Source organism: Halichoerus grypus, chromosome 8 (genome assembly GCF_964656455.1).
Source record: "Halichoerus grypus chromosome 8, mHalGry1.hap1.1, whole genome shotgun sequence".
Taxonomy (NCBI): domain Eukaryota; kingdom Metazoa; phylum Chordata; class Mammalia; order Carnivora; family Phocidae; genus Halichoerus; species Halichoerus grypus.
In genome coordinates, this window is record NC_135719.1 from 46,738,537 (window position 1) to 46,744,854 (window position 6,318).

The following is a 6,318-nucleotide window of genomic DNA, read 5'->3' on the forward strand; positions in this document are numbered from 1 at the left end:
GTGAAGCCCGGAAGAGCTGGGTGTAAGTACAGACTCAGTTTCAGTTTTTATTTAAAGATCCTAATTTCTGGACGTTTATTTGGGGGATTACAGTGGTGGCTTAAGCTCCTTTAAGACATTCTAAGTTGAAGTCTTTCCTTCACTTGGCTGCTAAAGTTTAATTCAGTCTAATTATTTCATATGGCACCGACTATAATAGTTTCATAATTTCTAGTATATTAAGCACTTAATATGTTGTGTCATTTGAAATCACATATTAAATTCAGCAAAGCACATTTTAATGAGAGTTAAGTGGTGTGAAAATATTAATACAATGTGATGGTTCATCTTGGTGCTCATACTTTGTAGGTCTGTTCCCGATGCACAGATGCCTCGCTCACCAGGTAAGGGAAGCATTTAACTACCTGAGGCTGGGATGCGTGTCTGGTGAGACAGCAGTCATACCCTTTGCCATCTAGCACTTCACAGTGGGATTTCCCACTGGGCCTCAAGACCCTATAAAGCAAGTAGGGAAATCCTTACTTCCATCTTAGAGAGGAGGAAACCGAGGCTCACTGCTGGCCCTCGTCAATATGGCCCTTCTTGGCTCAGAGATGGTCCACCTCCCTGTGCTGTCAGTATGACTTGCGCTGGGGCAGGGGGGTGGGGGGTGGGGTGGGATCTGGACTCAAGGGAGGGCAGCCAGCATCCGGAGGACTTGTGACTTCTCCTCCCATCTGCAACCCCACATAGAGAAACTGACAGAACCAGGAAGTCGGCAGCCTTCATACTTGGACTTGGAGATTCTTCTTGCACCCTCTTTCCTAGTGTCCCTTCCACACCCTCAACCTAAGCACCCTGTGATCTTAGGCTACCCTGGGAATGCCAGAGAAGAGGGTCTTGAATTAAATCACAATGAACCCTTCAGACAGCAACAGCTCAGAATAAGGATGCTTCAAAGGCAGGAGTTAAGGCAACAGAGAGAGAGAGCCTCCCAGAGCCCTCCAATGGGACTCCTTTATTCCATCTGGGTGCTAAGTTAGCCCTTGGAGCCAGAGAGATTTGGGAGCAAATTCCAGTGTCACTGACTCGTTGTGACACTTTCCTCTCCAGGCCTAGGTTTTCCCCATCAGCAAAAGAGGAGCAACACTCCCTTGTGCTTATCTCTGTGACATGAGAAGGAAACAGAACATCAGAAGAAAGGGCAAGGGTTCACACTAAGCTGAGTGAACAGGAGTGAGTGAGTCAACATGCTGTTTCCCCTCCCAGAGACACAGCTGCAACCAGGGCTTGCTACTATCAGACCCAAAGCACTGAAGCCCTCTGAGCGAAAACAGTCCTCATCACAGCAGAGAAAAGGAGGGGTGGGGGAGAAAACGAAGAAAAGGAGCACTACGACAAAAATGTTACCGTAGCGAAGAAACAGTCCCTGCAGTAGCTTTAAAAAGAGAAGCTATTTTCACTTTTTAAAAGGTTTGATTCATCCAGTTACAAAATTAAGGAAAGAAGACCAAAGAAGAGTAAGGAAGTGGTTATACATTGAATTTTTTTTTTTTTTAAAGATTTCTTTATTGGGGCGCCTGAGTGGCTCAGTCATTAAGCGTCTGCCTTTGGCTCAGGTCATGATTCCAGGTTCTGGGATCGAGCCCCACATCAGGCTCCTTGCTCCACGGGAAGCCTGCACTCCCTCTCCCACTCCCCCTGCTTGTGTTCCTTCTCTCACTGTGTCTCTCTCTGTCAAATTAATAAATAAAATCTTTAAAAAAAAAAATAAAGATTTCTTTATTTTAGAAAGAGAGAGCACAAGCAGGAGGGGCAGAGGGAGAGGGACAGAGAATCTCAAGCAGACTCCATGCTGAGTGCAGATCTCGACCCCACGACCCCAAGACCACGACCCCAGCTGGAACCAAGAGTCAGATGCTTAACCGACTATGCCACCCAAGCGGCCCTACACTGAGTATTTGCATGCCGACCGTGAACTTCCCACATACCCAGGGCCTATTCCAAACACTGCCCATGAAGCCACTCCTCTAAGGTGCTCGGGCCATTCACATCAGCCCTGCCGTTGCTGTTCAAACAGCCCTGCTAGGCTCACAGCAGAGTCACCATCCTACAGGTGGGGAAATAGCCAGATATTTACAAAGCTCCAGGCGCCAAAAAAGAGATCTGGGGGAGAGTGAAAAGTGTGGCCTGGGCTGTGGTTCCCCCCCCCCCTCCAAATGCAAGCTGGGAAGGGGCAGGATTCCAGGGCAGCACTGAGGTCAGGCATCTGGGATGGATTAGAGCTGCTCTGACCACAGCAGGGGCCAAGCCAGAAGAGCAAGGGCTCCCAGCACACAGGGATTAGGACGCTTGGAAGGAGAAACCCCTCTGGCCACAGCTGACCCTGCCTCTTCCCTGAGGCCACCCTCTGAGCTGTCAGCAAACACAGATCTTCTTATATCTGTCCCCCACCCCCACCCCAGCCCTGGCTTTCTTTATTGGGAGGCAAAGAAGGAAATATGAAAAAACTCATTTACACTGGAGTGACTAGGTGGGAGAGCATACTTCAAAAGAGATCTTCCAAGAACCAGGTCTAAGTCAGAGCAGGAATTGCTCAAAGGGATTTCTAGGCCTGAGGGGGGGGGTCCTTCTCCACACTCAGACCCCCTGCAGCCCCATTCTGTGTCTGGGGCCGTAGAAGCTTCTGGGCCAGCCCTGTGAACTCAGCACTTCCCTGCCCTACAATTCTGGGTAACACCTGGATGCCACCAACGCCCATTTGTCCCCAGGGTCCCCAGCACAGAGGAGGCCACGGCTTCTTCTCCACATCCCTGCTTCTTCCTCCCTCTGGTGGGGTTGATGCGAATCCCTGGCTCTTCTTATTTCAAATGAATGACATATGGAAACACTCAATGCTCCCAGACGTCAGGGGAAATACTATAATAATGTTAGAGAATCCTAAGATCTCATGTCTTCACCAACATGTTTTCAATATGAAACATCCCATTTCTTCATTGATCAAAATTTAAAGTTGGCTCTGATCTCTCCCACTCGGAGTGGTGCGAAGCTCCACCTGACAGGTTTGGGGGAACCACTCTGCATCTCTTGAGGTCCTGCAGCGTAGGACATTCAGGGAAGACTGTCGGGACTCAGGCCACCTCAGGTCTCGGAGTAGAGGGAAGACAACAGCTCTGAGGACTAGCAGGAACTGGCTTCCCCTGAAGCTCTGAGACCACCAACCCATGCAGACACATACTTGTTGCCTTTTAGTGTCCATCCCCTTGGGGTCTCTGGGGGCAGGATCCCCTTGCTTCTCTCCGCACTGAGTCCCTCCATCCATCTGTCCTCCAGCTTCATGTCACATCCAATCCATCTCTGCCCCTCTCATCCCCACCCTCACGCTTCCTCCACGCTGGGCCTTCAGGATTCAGGGATGAGTGCTGCAGGGTTCCGCCGGTCCCAGACCCTCGGTCCGCGGCAGCCCCTGTGGGCTGTTCTCGGGGTCTTCCATGACCCAAGGATGAGCAGAATTCTCCACCCTTCTAAAATAGAAAACAAAAAGGGTGGAATGTTTCCATCTTTCTAATTATAGTCTCCAAAAAAGTCCTTCAGTTACCCAGTTACCAAAAAAAAAAAAAAAGGAAAGAAATCACAGCATGTCAAAGCTGAGAGAGATAGCAAAGATCATCTCTAGGACAGTTTCGTCACTTTGCAGAAGCTAAAACAGGACCAGAGAGGTCCAGGGAGTTGGGCAAGGTCACAAAAACAGATGCAGGAAGGAATGGAAGCAAGAACTCAGATGTCCCTCCTCTGTGCTCAATAAGAAAAACAGACCAAAAAAACCCCACCTCTGGCTCAAAATAACACATGCTCGTGTAGCCAGAAATGGTGAACAACTTGGTCCATCTCCTGCTGGTTTTTGCAATAAGGCAGTTATGAACCCACGAGATGTACCTGTCACCGTGACACATGTGCGCATCGACTGTGACGAAAAGCCTCTTCTTCTAAATAAATGAATAAAAACGTGGATGCTAATTGAAGATTAGCATCATCTCCCATCAACGCTAATACGCTTTTTGGTTATTTGCAATTCCCTTTTGTAAATCTGAGGGAAACATCATTGCCCAAATTAGCTCTTTTCGCTCAATAAAGGCCATATTAGCATTCTGAGGTTTGTGTTTGCTTACTGCTTATTTAGAGAGAGGTCAGATGAGAAGCTGGGCAGCCTGCACCTGATTTCCATTTCACTGAAGACAGGTCGGGGGAGGGGCTCCAAAGTCCCCAAGGGTCAGGCCAGGTGCTCCCTGGCTGTGGCTTGAATCAGGCTCACAGCTGAGCCAGAGCAGGCCCTCGGGGCACCAACTACCTCCACAGTGGCCTCTCCTGCCTGAAGGACTTGCCCAGATGCGTGATAATGACTCAGGTGGCTCCCAGGTCTTCCTCTGCCTGGTACTGCCTGTCCTGTCCTCTCAGGACTGCATCCATATCAAGTGACAGCTCAAATGTCCCCTCCCCTCCTGCCCACCTTCATGCCCCAGTCACTCTCTATCCCCCAGGTTCTTCCTTTCCAGTCCGTCTCAGCACTGAACTGAGAATGCTCTGACACGTTGGCCTGGCTCCCTTTGCTGGAACCGAAGCGCCCTGCTTGTTGGCCCCGCAGCCCCGGCGCTGACGTCACAAGGGCTTGGTATTTGGTGAAGGAGTGAAGGCAGGAAGGAAAGTCTGAGCTGATAAGGCCTTGGGAGCATTGTCTAGGTAAGAGAAAGGGGAGGTGGCACTCCTGGTCCCAAATCTTTCCTCGCTCGAGTTCCCCCGGGAAGAGGAAATGATCGGGTTTTGCAATCAGACTTGCCTCCAGAGCTCAACTTCCTTCACAACTGGCAGGACAGTTTTGGCCTTGATTAACCAACCAGAGCTTGTTTTCTAACCTGCAAATCGAGGGGAAGGACACGGGTCGGCTTAAGGGCCCGGCCCAGTGCTGGACCAAAGCACGGTGACCTTTCCCAGGATGCCACACCCCGAGTCACACTATGGAAAGCCTGGGCCCCAAAGCGTACCCCTGCCCTTGGCTCCAAGCACGGGGCGCGGGTCCCGAGCACCCCAGGGGAAGCAGCGGCGCAGCGTGGCCCACCCCGCCGCGCTGCAGCCCTCGGCCACCCTGCCCAGCCCCTTCCGGTTCACGGTCCGTGGTTCCAACTCTCGCCGGGGTCACGGGTCCTGGAGCGGGGACGGCCCGACCGGCCGCTCGCAGCCGCTTCGGGGCCCCGGACCCCGAAGTTCATCACGGTCCCTCCCCTCCCCCCCCGCCCCCACCCAAAGGCCCTGCCCCCCCCCCCCCCCGTAGTGTCAGGGGCCACTGCGCCGCCGCGTTCGCAGAGGAGCCCGGCGCGCGACCCCCGGGGGCCCAACCCGGCCGGCGCGGAACAGGGGCGCGAGCCGCGCGCACCACGTGACCGAGCGTGCTCCCGGCGCCCTCCGGGGGCGCGCAGAGGTCGAGCGGGCCGAGGGCCAATTTCCCATGGTCCCTTCATTTGCATACACAACGTTGGGAGGTTAGGGACACAATTAGACTTAATTTGGCCGTGATCACAAAGATACCATTACTGTATGTACGAGATACAAACGGTCATAACACCTTGAATATTTGGGGTTTTGAAAAGCGCTCAGCGTAGTCACCATAACTGTAAAAGTATTGCTACTCCTAGCTTTATATACTAGCTGAGAAAGCCTAGGAGTCGTGCTCGCTTCGGCAGCACATATACTAAAATTGGAACGATACAGAGAAGATTAGCATGGCCCCTGCGCAAGGATGACACGCAAATTCGTGAAGCGTTCCATATTTTGTACCACAGTTTACCTACCCCTGTGCGCAAACACTTTCTACCTACAGGTTTTATCTTTCCTTTCACACAAAGGAAACTGTAGTCCCAGGAGATAGAATGAGAGGAGGTGGGGCTTAGATTCTCCCTTTGCCCTGCTTTTTACGCCTGACCCCAGGCTTTGATCTTTCCCCATGTTGCCCCTGCTTCCCCCTGCACTATCCTGAGTCCTACGGGACCTTACACTTAAGGAAACGGATTTGCCAAAGTTAACCCGCTTCAGGTCCAAAACATAACAGGACCCTAGTGCTAAAATAGACCCGAGGGGACTGTAACAGGACACGTGACAAGCATGACTCCTCATGCTGCCTCTGAATCTTAAAAACATAATAATGCCCACTCCTTCTTAAGCATCTACCATGTGCCAGGGGCTTCCAATAGCCCAGTATTCCTGACAGCCCTGCCTTGTGAGTACTATTGTCAGCATTTTACAGGAGACCCCGGGAGGTAAAGCACCCTGGCCATGATCATATAATTA

The 6,318-nt window shown here is 51.6% G+C and overlaps 1 long non-coding RNA gene and 1 other non-coding gene across 2 annotated transcripts; one reads left to right on the forward strand and one right to left on the reverse strand.

The window, feature by feature from the left end:
• Positions 1 to 256: 256 nt before the first annotated feature.
• LOC118532453 (uncharacterized) lies at positions 257 to 5,228 on the reverse strand. Its single transcript, XR_004915719.2, has 2 exons — positions 5,019 to 5,228; positions 257 to 3,503 (listed from the first exon to the last, which is right to left on the reverse strand). It is a non-coding gene; the product is annotated as an uncharacterized LOC118532453 (long non-coding RNA).
• A 470-nt stretch (positions 5,229 to 5,698) lies between these two features.
• Positions 5,699 to 5,805, forward strand: LOC118532545 (U6 spliceosomal RNA). The gene has a single exon (XR_004915774.1). It is a non-coding gene; the product is annotated as a U6 spliceosomal RNA (small nuclear RNA).
• Positions 5,806 to 6,318: the final 513 nt, after the last annotated feature.